This window comes from Neofelis nebulosa, chromosome 5, assembly GCF_028018385.1.
Source record: "Neofelis nebulosa isolate mNeoNeb1 chromosome 5, mNeoNeb1.pri, whole genome shotgun sequence".
NCBI lineage: Eukaryota > Metazoa > Chordata > Mammalia > Carnivora > Felidae > Neofelis > Neofelis nebulosa.
Window position 1 is genome coordinate 89,067,373 of NC_080786.1, and position 12,913 is coordinate 89,080,285.

General features: G+C 46.7%; 1 protein-coding gene across 2 annotated transcripts in view; it reads left to right on the forward strand.

The window, feature by feature from the left end:
* The window catches only part of ITGB5 (integrin subunit beta 5), a 123,058-nt gene that overhangs the window by 48,372 nt on the left and 61,773 nt on the right, over positions 1–12,913 (forward strand). The gene's annotated exons all lie outside the window — the stretch shown is intronic.

The following is a 12,913-nucleotide window of genomic DNA, read 5'->3' on the forward strand; positions in this document are numbered from 1 at the left end:
TGATATTTAGATTTGTAATAATAATTAGATTTTGAGAGTTGTTTTTTTAAGAGTCCTAAGCATTTCTTACTTTGTTTACTGAGTTTTCTGCTGCCTCCTGATTTGGGCAGATTAAAGGTGCTTCCACTGAATCCTGCAAACTGACTGTGACAGAGCCCACAGGCCTGTGAGCTCTGGCTGGAGAGTGGTGTCAGGAAGGCTGGAGCTGGCTGGGCAGCGCGTGTGCCCCCCCCCCCCCCCCCACCAACCTCTCCCCGTGCTCCTACCTCCCCTGAAGGGAGCGACCCTGAGCCCTTGGAGATGATAAGCAGGCCTGTGTCGCAGCTCACAGGGGGCTCTTTGTTCTGGTTTCCTTCTTGCTCTGGTTTTCCTGGGATAGACTGTTAGTTATCAACTTGTGTGATTTAGGAGTATGTTCATATGACTGGCCCTAAATCCCACCTCTGTGGCCCACTTTATATTTCTTAGAAAGCTGTTCTTTGCAAAAAGAAGGAAACTGTTTCTGTGTAGGATTCCATTTAGGACAAGGACCCTGATTCTACGAGTGGGAGGAAGTCTTTATCCCGCTCAGGTCACATTGCTGTGAGAGGTCATTTAACAGTGTCCACAGCTAAGGGACACCTCTGTCATCAATGCAGGCATTTTTTCCGCAACACATTGTATCTGGCTAGGCCAGATGAGGGAATGCTCCTGCTCTTAATTTCTTATCCTTACCTAGAAATCTATTCTTGAACCTTCCTTGGTCAAAATAATAATTTCCCTTTACTACTTTTCTTGTTCTTCCAGAACTTTCTAGAAGTTGACTGTAAGTTGTTTATTCTGAAATTGTGTGGATAAAAATGTGATGAGTGGTTCAGACTGGAGCAAGGACTGCTTTCCTGCTCTCCCTAAACTGGGCCTGTCCCTGGCCTCGGGTGACAGGGGAGGGGTGGCCGAGGACTTCTGCCTTCCAGGTTGCCAGTCACCACTTTGCTGTTGTTCGTGCTTAAAGAAGTGACCTGCCAGTTTGAGCTTGGCTGGGTGCATCCTGGCCGCACAGGGTTCTATGGGCTGCTTTCAACAGTTAGACAAGAAAACAAGATCTTTGCCACCCAGTATGTTCCCCTTTTTGTTTCAGCATCTAGAACCTCCACATCCTTCAGGCAGACTTCCTGTTTGAACCTTGATTCTCTAATTTTGTATTGTATGTTAGATTTTTAAACCATTGTATATCCTCTCAGAAATAGGTGGATGAGTGAGTCTCAAAGCAAACAAAGGAAGTTTACATGCTGAGTAAAAAGTCTGCAGCATGATCTGAGTCCTTTATTCCTTCGCTGGTGTGAGCATTCTGATCTAAAATGGAGACCCGGCTGCAGAATTGCTGGGGGGACAGCTTTACCCTGGCAAGACTTTCTGTAGGAATGCAAATTCTGTGGGCCTCTAGAAACAGAATAATTGCTGCCCTTGCTCACCCCTCATCCATGCTCCAGATGTTTTACATACATTATCTCTGATGCTCACAACAGCCCCTCAGTGTATTGGCAGTGGGGGCTGTCCCCTGCTTATGGAGAAGGAAACGGAGTAGGACAAAGATTCATGAAACTTACTGTTAATAAGGAGTAGAGCCATAATTTGAACCAGATCTGATTGATTCTGAGGCCCATGCTCTGTTACCTGGTACCTGGTGCTTTGGGAAGTAGTGACAGTACCCTGCAGAGCAGGGAGGCTCAACTTAGAGTCATGTTGTCCTAATCATGCTAAGCCTGCTGCTAACTGACTCTGTGGAGGCCAGCTGACCTCTCTGGGCCGCAGAGCATCTGGAAAATGCAAGGAGGTGGGAATGGAAGGGAGATCTCTAGGATGCCCTCCATTGGGCTGGTCGGTGCTATTTTTCATAAAGGACTCCTCCCCTTTTGCTCAGAGCCCTTGATTTTGCCTTTTTGGTCACTCCCTGTTCAGTCTTGAGCCTCAGGCCAGGGAGGGGCTGCCACAGGTACCTGTAGAGGTTGGAAAATTCCCCATCCCTGGAATCAGGCACTGCTAGAAGTTTCTACTCTGCCCCCTCCCCTGTCCCAGCCTCCCACAGAGTTAATTTGAGGTATTTTTGTTTGTTTTTGTTTTTACTTGTTGCCTGATTTCTTTTGTTTATTTATTTATGTATTTATTAGGAACTTTTTTTTTTCAAGTTTATTCATTTTGAGAGAGAGAGGATGAGCAGAGGAGGGAGAGAGAGACAGAGAGAGAGAGAATTCCAAGCAGGCTCCACACTGTCAGCGCAGAGCCTGACATTGGGCTCAGTCAGGAACTGTTGAGATCATGACCTGAGTTGTAATCAAGAGTCAGACGCTTAACCTTAACTGACTGAGCTACCCAGGCACCCCGCCTGATTTCTTTTAGACCTCAGACTTGCATTGTTTTTCCAAGCATGAGTTGAGAAATGTATGGAATTCCTTGAAGAAGGCAGCCATCCCTGACACTTCATGTCACCTGAAAAGGAGTCCCTAACGTGTTCTGTTTTCTCACCATCTGGGTTATCTGTCAACATGCGTGAACTGCTTCTGCTAGCGGATTGCACCAAGTTTGGGGGGCTTGTTCCAGCCCCAACCTGCTTGCTCTTCCTCCGGCTCAGTGTCTTGGTGAAACACCATGAAAGTATTGAACTTCCTGTGGCCCAGTGAAGCTTTAGGGGCCATGTGTGCAGGTATGCACGTCTTCTGCCCATGCCCATGCAGCTTTTTTGCCAGAGGTGGTGAAAGTTTCTCTTGGCTTTCTATTTTGCAGATGTTTGTGGTTTAATGTGCATTTTTTAATCACTTGACTGTGTCCGGCCCTGAAGTGATGTTTCCTTGTTCTGCCTCGTGCCCATGAACTGTGTTTGGGTATTACTACCCTGCTGACAGCTGCTTATTGACACAAGGGATGGGAACTGACTGAGTTACAATTCAGAACTGTCACCAGGGCACGGATGAGAGTTTTTGTCTCTTGGTCCTCCAGCATAAGCCTGTGTTCCCTGTGTTGAGGGTGTTTTACACCCCTTGGCTCACTTGACTAATGATATGGCAGGAAAGAAACACCCTGCAGAAAGGCCCCTTCGATGACTGAGGCAATATTTCCAAATCTGGTTAGAATGTCAGTTTTGATTTCAAGCGATGGGCTCCTCTGTGCTTTACATGTCCATTTGGCAAAGAGGCAAAGAGACAAAGATTTATTCTCGGGCTCTTCTGGAACTGCTCTCTCCCCAAACCTCTCACCCCTGGCCTCTGCATTCCAGCCAAATGACCTTGAATCAGTTACTCTATGGGGCCCTTTGCACATGCTATTTCCTCTCTTTGGAATACTCCTCCCCTATATTCCTGCTCGCTCCTTCCTTCCTTCCTTCCTTCCTTCCTTCCTTCCTTCCTTCCTTCCTTCCTTCCTTCCTTCCTTTCTTTCTTTCTTTCTTTCTTTCTTTCTTTCTTTCTTTTCCTTTTTTATTAATAAACTTTATTTCATTTCAGAGCAGATTTAGGTTCACAGCAAAATAGAGCAGAAAGTACAGTGTTTCATATAATTCCTGTCCCTGAACCCCCCATTCCAGCCCCATGGCCCCCCCACCATCAACATCCCTCACCAGAGTGGTATATTTATTATAGTCCATGAACATCATTGTCAGCCAGAGTCCATAGTTAACTTCTGGGTTCACTCTTGGTATTGCATGTTCTGTGGGTTTGGACAAATGTACAATGACATGTATCCACTACTGTTCTATCCTACGGAACAGTTTCACTGCCCTAAAAATCTTTACTTCTCTTCCTCCTTCCTTCCTTCGTATCCCCAAACCTGCTTTTCTTGGAATGTGTAGTCTCTGCCTACTTCTGTTTTGGACCTCTACTTGTCTATGTGTCAGGGAAGACTTCCCTGATTGAGCCTTCTGATGAGATCAGAGCTCAAAGCCCTTGGTCACAGCTACTTCAGTAGCCATTTTGTTTTTATTTGGACCACTCCTTGAGTGATGTCTACCTCCTCTCTGAGACAGTAAGCCCCCTGAAGGCAGGGACCCCATCTCTTTTATCACTGCTGTATTTCCCTAGCACCCAGCACATTGCCTGGCACATAACAGGCCCTCCTTAAACATTTGGTGAATAAACAGATGCTTTGTTCTCACAGATTCCTCTATGCTTCTGAGTTCAGGAACCCACAGGTCACCTGGCTCCAAGCCCGTCCACCCGCCTGTTGTACCAGACTGCTTCCATGGCATTTACAGTGCTTCATGGACATCTACTGAAGAGAACCAGATGCCATTAGCTGGCAGGACTTTCCAACTCAGCCTAGTCAGTGTATACTGGCAGGTATGGTGGGGAAAGCTAAAGAAAGATGGGGAAAAGTCCCTATGGCTTCTGATTTGAGCTTGCAGGGGTTTGATTTGAGCTTGTAGATCCACCGGAAGGTTATAAACAACCGGTTTGTAAACATTAGAGGGAGCCACATGAAGTTACTGATATTTGACAATCATTGATTGTCATTGATACTTGACTACTAATAATTTCTCCTGCAAAAATAAGAACCTCATGTGGTTCAGCCATGCCAACATTCCAAATGTTTCTCTTCCATTCAGACTGGACTCTTTCATGGAGTCCACATCAGACATGCTGTATTGTGTGTTGTTGGGGCTTGGGCTCAAAGTAAATGTCTAAATCCTGACTCACAGGCCAAGATTTCTTTTCCCCAAGGAAAGAATTACTGCACTTTTGTCCTCCTTGTGTTTAACCACAGAAAAGATTTTTTTTTTTAACTTTTCATTTGAAAAGTATGCATGGAAGCAGGAAAAACAACTAATGGGAACACGATTATTTTATAAAGTGCCCAAAATAGACTTGAATGTCAGCCTGGTAGAGGAAGCCAATCTCAGAACTAACCTCGGTTTTCCTTATGTGCCATGTTCGAATTCAGACTCGGTCCCCGTGTTCAGATCTGCTGTGGGGTCTGCCTGCTGGCTGGTCAGGTCAGTCCTTTTTCCTTCTTCATTTCCTCCCCACAACTTGTTCTCTCCCCGAGTGCTTGCCCGAAAGGGTACCATACAGTGTTCCGTCATTACTTTTGAAGATCTGTGGAGTACTTACTGCGTGCAGGACACCGTGTTAGGTGCTGCGGGGATGCATAGATGAATGAGCCACAGCTCCTGTCCCTGTGCTCATGACTCTGATTGGATGACAGGTGCTTGTCCAACAACCTGAGATACCAGTGGAGCACACAGCAGAATGCACAGAGACGGCACCTTAGGAGCCGCTGACTGAATCACAGCATCTTCTCCTTCAGTGTCTCCCTTGGTCTCCCTGCCTCTTGGTTTCCAATGCTGATGATGTTATTGATTACCATTGGTTCAGTGCTTTCTGAGAGCCCGGCCTTATGCCATGTACTTCACAGGGCTTATTTTACTTAATCCTTTAAGTGTGGTTTTATTGTCCCCTTTTGATGAAGAAACAAGCCTAGAAAGGCAGAGTAATTTCTCAAGGTTGTTATAGCTAGAAATGACAGAGCTGGCGATGGAAACTGTACCCAGCCCCCTTGCTCTAAGGCCAGAGTTCTTAACCTTGATGTTAGAGTGCCTGCAGACTGTTGTGTTCACACCGGAGCAGAGCAGTGGGAGGTGTGTGCTTCCAAAGACAGAAAGTCCTCCTCTAAGGAACCATTACAATTTCCCAGGTAAGGAGGACTGGTACAGTCCCAGGAGAACAGAGTTGCATATGCAACTGTTCTCTGGAACTAAGAGTTTCCTGTTTATCAGGAAGCACTTATAACATGGCTCTGGCAGCCCTAAGCACTTTCCAGAGGGACCACTTGTACCGTCCCAAGGTCAGAATTCTGTTGGACCCCAGCCCTTTGAGCAAGCATGCTTATCTTTGACCGTGGCTTTATTATCTGTAAAATGGGGACTCTGATAATCTGCCTTCTCATTCATAATTCAGTGGTTCTGCTGTGGCAAGACACTTTTTCAGATGGTGGGTCTTTTCCAGCGATAAGGGGGCATGTGGCTGGTGACTCTTCAGTGACAACTGAGGCCCATGTGTTGTATTAATACCTTTATGTTGGGTGAGCATTCACTTTAATTAGATTGCCCTTGAGATCAGAACACTCAGTCATTTAAAGCTAGTGCTTCCATCTTCACTGAAAATGCCCCTGGAATGATGTATTGACTTCAGGCCACCTTGGGGTTTGAACACCATTTACCAGAGAGTGTTGTGAGTATCGCCTCTGAACAAGCAGGCCAGCCCACATTGAGGCAGGCATCCATCAATGTTTCCTAAGGCAGCCGAGCAGGGACATCAGCTTTTCCACATTCCCACGAACCAGCATTTCAGGCCCTTCCTGGCACTTTCCCGTACGGGCGTCATTGAGGCTACCCTCATCGCTTCACATGCCCTGCTGTGGTCCCTGTGTGTAAGCAGGTCACTGTGAAATGGATCTGGGGACTGACATGCTTAATTTGAGCTAGTCAGAAGATTCAGCTGCCAAATGCAACACCCGAGTCCCAGCCCTGCTTTCCTCTGTGAGCTCAGATCACATCCCAGGAACTGCATAGGCCCCGGGGGCTGTGTTTAAGACAGACATTCACTGTGAGAGAGTGGAAGAGGGTGAGTAAGTGGATGGTGCTGGGCTTGGAAGCCATATCTTAGAGGGAATGGTTAAAGGTTACCCAGGAAGAGAGATACCTGGAGAAAAGCATAGGTGACCTCAGACATCGTCATAGAAGGGGGAATAGACTCTCCTGGCTATTCAGGGGTGGGGAGGTGCTAGGATAGCTGCAGGGAAGCAGGTTTGAGTTCAAGGCAAGGAAGAATTCTCTAACAAAGATCTCTGCTCTGCAGTGGAGCAGGCTGCCAGATGCCAGATGGGGCAGTGACTGTGTGTGTGGGCCCCCTGCCCACGTAGTGGGAGCACCAGAGGAAAGCTCCATGTACTGGACAGGAGCGAGGACAAGATAACCTCTGGGTTCCTTCCAAACTGCAGGTGCTATATATTTCCTCTGAGTCAGTTTTTGGGCCCAGTAGCCCCTGGTGTGTTTGTTCTGGAGTAGCCCCTTCTAGCTTGTTTTCTGTTACTCTCAGCAGTGTACCCTCTCAGCCGCCTTTGTATTTGGCTGCCATGACCGTGAACCCTATAATGCACACTCACTTGTGTGCCAGGCACAGCTTACTTTGACCTGGTGCCTAAAAAAGCTTTCCCTGCTCCCAGTGGCTTTGCCACGGAGCCACCTTGCCATGACGTAAAAGTCTAGGTACAGTGGGGGAGCTGTTAAGAGGGACCCAGGGACAGACTGGAAGTGGACAAGGGAGATGGAAGCCTATTTTTGGTCCCTTGAGTGACCTTCCTCCTTTGTCAGACCTTGCAGTCCCGGATTACGACAGAGAAACCACATCCTCTACTGCCCAGTTCCCGTGCTGTCCTGGGCCAGATGTTAGAGGTAAACAAACCAAGTTTGTCTTCACTCTGGGGAGGAGCCAATTTTTATTTATTTTCTCAAAGCTGGGAAGACCTGGTCTAGTATCTCCGTTCCTGCTTCCCCATTTCTTGGACTCCGGCCTCCTCTTCACCGTTGCACAGAGCCCCAGGTTCCCCTGGCTGACTTCCAGGCCTGGCTGCCTGGGGCCGTCCCAGGAACCATCCCCAGTGACTGCCTGGCCTCGCCCCTCTCCTGCTCTTGCAGCTCCTAGCAGACGGCAAGCGATTCGATAGCTCTTAACTCTTCCCATACTTGGGGGTTTCAAATAAGGTGTTTGCTAGATTGGAAAGCGTACGTGGAGCTGGTGGTACCGTGAGTGTCATGATCGAAGACTTCTAACCTGGCCAGGGAGGGTGTTGGTACCCAGCTCTGATTCTGTCTGTGTGTTCGTTTGCTCCTTTTTCACTGAGTGCTGAGCCTGTGCTGGGCACAGTGCGCTTGTGATTCTGGGGCTTGGGTCCTGCACCCCTTTCTCTTTTCCCTCAGCCCCAGATCTTTGCTGCTTTCTGAGGACAAATTCCCCACCCACTGAGCTTTCCACCCTGGGAAAGAGTTCTTTGGCCCCAGCCCTGGTCAGGCCGGTTGGTCCCCATAGAACTAGAAGGTCTGCCTTCTGGGATGTGGATGGAGTCAGAGATTTGGGGCTTGGTGACGGTTCTCCCAGCCACAGTCTGTGGATGGCTGTGTGTCACATAGTATGGTCACCTACCCATGTGTGTTGCCTGCCTGGAACAGCTGGAATACACGGGGTGACAGTCATACCTCCCTGGCAGAGTGCAGGTGGGTGGCCAGGAGGAAGGCGAGCCTCAGGCTATGCCTGCTAACCTGGTGTGTTAGGAAGTGAAGAGAAAACTCTGGAAATTGTATGTAGCATTGTCCAGGGGCTCTGGTTCAACACAGGAATTGCCTGTAAGAGAGAATTGACAGTTTGGGACAGGCCTGGTGCTGTCATAGAACCAGAGAAAGAAGATAAAAAAGATAATTCCAAGGTTTCTAAAGAAGGCATGTGATCGCCCCATTGTCAGAAATGGGGACGCCTGGAGGGGCGGTTGATCTGGGGGTAAATGTGGTGCCGCGTCTTCCGATTAGTTGAGTTCCAGGTCACAGCAGACACTTTGGTTTTCGGCGCAGACCTGGGAGTAAAGCTCAGGAGAAAGGTCAAGTGCGGGCTGTGATTGTGAGTCATGCAAGTAAATCTCCACAAAGGGAGATGGAGGGGTGGGGAATGTTATCTCTGACCTCATCCACCTGCCGGGAGAGCAGCCAGAGGGGCAAGGGTAGGACAGTGCAGGGGGCTCACAGGAGTTCCCAGTCAGTGCAGAGGCCACAAGAGTGAGGCCCAAGGCCATGGGATTAATTCTTATCCTCGGCTGCACGTTAGGCTCATCCAGGGAGCCTAAAAACCCTAAGGGCAGGGTGGCAGATCGGCCCAGTTAGGTCAGGACCCCTGGGCATTAGTATTGGTGAGGCTCCCTAGAGGGCCCTAAAGTGCAGCCAGGGCAGAGAACCCTGTGTGCATGAGGGAGGAAGACAGGATCCAAGAACTGCTGTCTAGGGGTCATGTGGAGAAGTCTGATTATTAAGGAATTGAGGAGAGGAAATAGAGGCCATAAATCTGCCAGTCTTACAAAGAGAAAGAAGCAAGTGAGATTGGCAGAGTCGCCGGGTCACAAAAAGGGTTATTTTAATTGGCTCACGAGCATGTATTTTAGGCACATGGATGGGAACCAGAAGAGAGACTAAGAGAACAAATTCTCCAAAGAGGGCGGGTTGTATGAGCTGTGTTTCCTTGGGGTGGAAGAAGCACTTCTTCTTTGGGGACAGACAGATCAGAGATGCCAGGAGGATGCCCCTGTGACTGGAAGCCATCCTCAGGCTGTGGGACCAGACACTTTGAGCCACTGGGAGTAGACGAGGAGGCAAGACCCGTTATCTGTTTCTTTCGGTGATGAAAAAGGCAAGGTCACCTCCTGAGCGAGTGTGGGCACTAGGGGCTTGAAGGCTGAAACAGACCTTGTGGTGAATTTGATGCAGGTCTGAGCATCAAACAAAGAGAAGTTAAGTGAATCGTGACCTTGGCCAGATGCCGGATTTCTTGCTTCTGAGTCTGGTACATATCCGTCCCGCCCAGCCCCTGACATTTTCATCTAAGGGCTGACTTCAGTGACATTTAATGAAATTGGCTTTTTTTAGAAAAATGTTTATTTATTTTTGAGAGGGAGAAAGTACGCAAGCAAGCAGATGAGGGACAGAGAGAGAGGGAGACCGAGGATCTGACGTGGGCTGTGCACTGACAGCAGAGAGCCTGATGCAGGGCTCAAACCCACAAACCATGAGATCATGACCTGAGCCAAAGTTGGACACTTAATTGACTGAGCCACCCAGTGCCCCAAATGAAATTGGCTTTTAAATTTTTGTTTTTACTCTGAGACATGGAGAAAATTTAGCTAAATAAATAGGTTTGGTTTCACTTAAAATAATTTTTTTCTTAAGAGAAAATATATTCAATCTAAAAATATAGAAAATGCAGATAAGCAGAAAGGAGAATAAACATCACCCATAAACCTACAGTCCAAAGATAAGATTGTATGCTTCTGAATTACGGACATAAGTCACAGATTCTCAAGTCCAGGGAAATACTGATGATGATCACTGTCAGTTTGTAGTTGCCTACCACATACAGTCACGGAGCTGGGTGTTCCTCCTCTGTTTAATCTTCTCATCACCCTATTTTATTGCTACTTTTATTATCATCTCCATTTTATAGAAGAGAAGCTGGCCTGGGAAGGATTGAGTAACTTGCCTAGGCCAGAAGGACAAGCTGAGGCAGGTGTAGGGCTAACCTGAGACTGGCCAGACCAGCCCCTAACTGCTACTCGATAGTGTCACCAAACAAAAGAACGTGTGTGAGTGGTATTCCCAGCACATTACTGACATCGTCTATTCGTGTAAATTCTTGTAATAAGAGACTTTATGAGCAAACCAAGTCTTCTTTAAATGAAAGAGCTTCCATGAGGTATACTTGATGTATAATACACTACACGTCTTGAAAGTGTACAGTTTGAGAAGTTTTGACATGTTTACACCTGTGAGAGATATGTACATACATACATATATATATGTACATATATATATATATATATACACATACCATGATCAAGATAATGAACATATCCTTTCCCTCACAGTGAGCATTTATGCTTCTTTGTCATTTGCTCCCTCCTGTGCCTCCTATTCCTCACCCCAGGCAGCTACTAATTTGCTTTCTCTCACTATACGTTAGTTTGCATTTGCAAAAATTGTATATATCCAGTATAAATACTTATTTAGCCTGGTTTATTTCACTGAGCACAGTTATTTTGAGTTTATCTGTGCTGTCAAGTGTCTCCATCCTTTCCTTTTGTCACTGAGTAGAATTCCTTTGCGTGGATGGACCACTTTTTGTCTATCTGTTCTGTCCTGTTGGTAGATGTTTGGGTTGTTTTGGATGGCTGGTAGTTTTTGCTTATTACAAACAGAGCTGCTGTTAAGTGTGTTCGAGTGTTTGTATAGATGTTTGCTTTTATTTCTTTTATCTCTAGACTTGGGAGTGGATTTACTGGGTCATCTGGTAGGTGTTTAGCTTTTCAAGAAACTGCCAGACTGTTTTCCAAAGTACACATAGCATTTTACATTCCTAACGGCAGTGTGTGACTCCACATCTACATCAACATTTGGTGTGGTTGGTCTTTTCACTTTCAGCCATTCTATCAGGTGTGTGGTAGGTAGAATCTCATTGTGGTATTAATTCAAGGCTTTAAAGTTTTTTCCATGTTTATTTATTTCTTATGAGAGAGAATGAGCATGAGTGGGGGAGAAGCAGAGAGAGGTAGAGACAGAATCCCAAGTAAGTCTTCACGATGCCAGCACAGAGCCTGATGTGGGCTTGATCTCACAAACCCATGAGGTCGTGACCTGAACTGAAATCAAGAGACAGACACCTAACTGACGGAGCCACCCAAGCACCCCAATTCAAGGCTTTTAAAAACTTTTCAGGGGCGCCTGGGTGGCGCAGTCGGTTAAGCGTCCGACTTCAGCCAGGTCACGATCTCGCGGTCCGTGAGTTCGAGCCCCGCGTCAGGCTCTGGGCTGATGGCTCGGAGCCTGGAGCCTGTTTCCGATTCTGTGTCTCCCTCTCTCTCTGCCCCTCCCCCGTTCATGCTCTGTCTCTCTCTGTCCCAAAAATAAATAAAAAAACGTTGAAAAAAAAAAAAAATTTTAAAAAAAAAACTTTTCAGTATGCAATACTTCATAGTCCCTACAATGATTATGGAGCCTCCCACATCAAGTAGTGAAAGGTGAAGAGAAGAAATGTAGAAATTATTACCAGTCTTCTTTTTATTTTATTTTATTTACTATTATTTTTTTTAATGTTTTATTTATTTTTGAGACAGAGAGAGACAGAGCATGAACGGGGGAGGGTCAGAGAGAGAGGGAGACACAGAATCTGAAGCAGGCTCCAGGCTCTGAGCTGTCAGCACAGAGCCCGACGCGGGGCTTGAACCCACGGACCGTGAGATCATGACCTGAGCCGAAGTCAGATGCTTAACCGACCGAGCCGCCCAGGCGCCCCTATTACCAGTCTTAAGAGTAATAATTATAGGGGCGCCTTGGGTGGCTCAGTCGGTTAAACGTCCAACTTCAGCTCAGGTCATGATCTCACTGTTTGGGAGTTTGAGCCCCCCACTGGGCTCTGTGCTGACAGCTCAGAGCCTGGAGCCTGCTTTGGATTCTGGGTCTCCCTCTCTCTCTGCCCCTCCCCAACTCACACTCTGTCTCTCTCGCTCTCAAAAATAAATAAACATTAACATTTTTTAAAAAAGTAATAATTACAGATCCTTTTTGTAGCCTCTCATGTGCTGAGGGCTTTTTAATACAATTATGTCTAAACCTAGCATCAACCCTGCAAAATAGGATTTTTTCCATGTTACAGATTAAGAAAGCAAGGCTGAGAGAGGTGTCCCAGTTAGTGCAAAGCATATTTGAACTTAGCCTCATCTGTTCGAAAGCTCATGTCCTCTGGCTCCCCACACCATACTGCATTTTGTAGTTATTCTTTCTTTAAAAAACAAAACAAAACATAATCTATTTTCCCACTGTTGCTTTCTGCTCCAAACATGGAATACAGAACTTAAGCCTTCAAGATAGTCCAGGCAGACAGTAGGAAAATTCTTTCTAATGTAAATTCTCTGTGGAGTCACTGCTTAAAAAATCTCTGAGCCCAAAAGCCTGGGTTACTGAATGAGGAGGTTCTGACTCGTGCTCTGCAGCCCAGCCTCTGGGCCATCACTTACATAACAGGAGTCCACTTCAGGGAAAACAGAATTATTATTATTATGCTGTGCCATTCTTCATCTGGAGAGCTTTTTCTGTGTCAGATGCCACCTTTCAACTTGACAGACATTTATCTTGGAC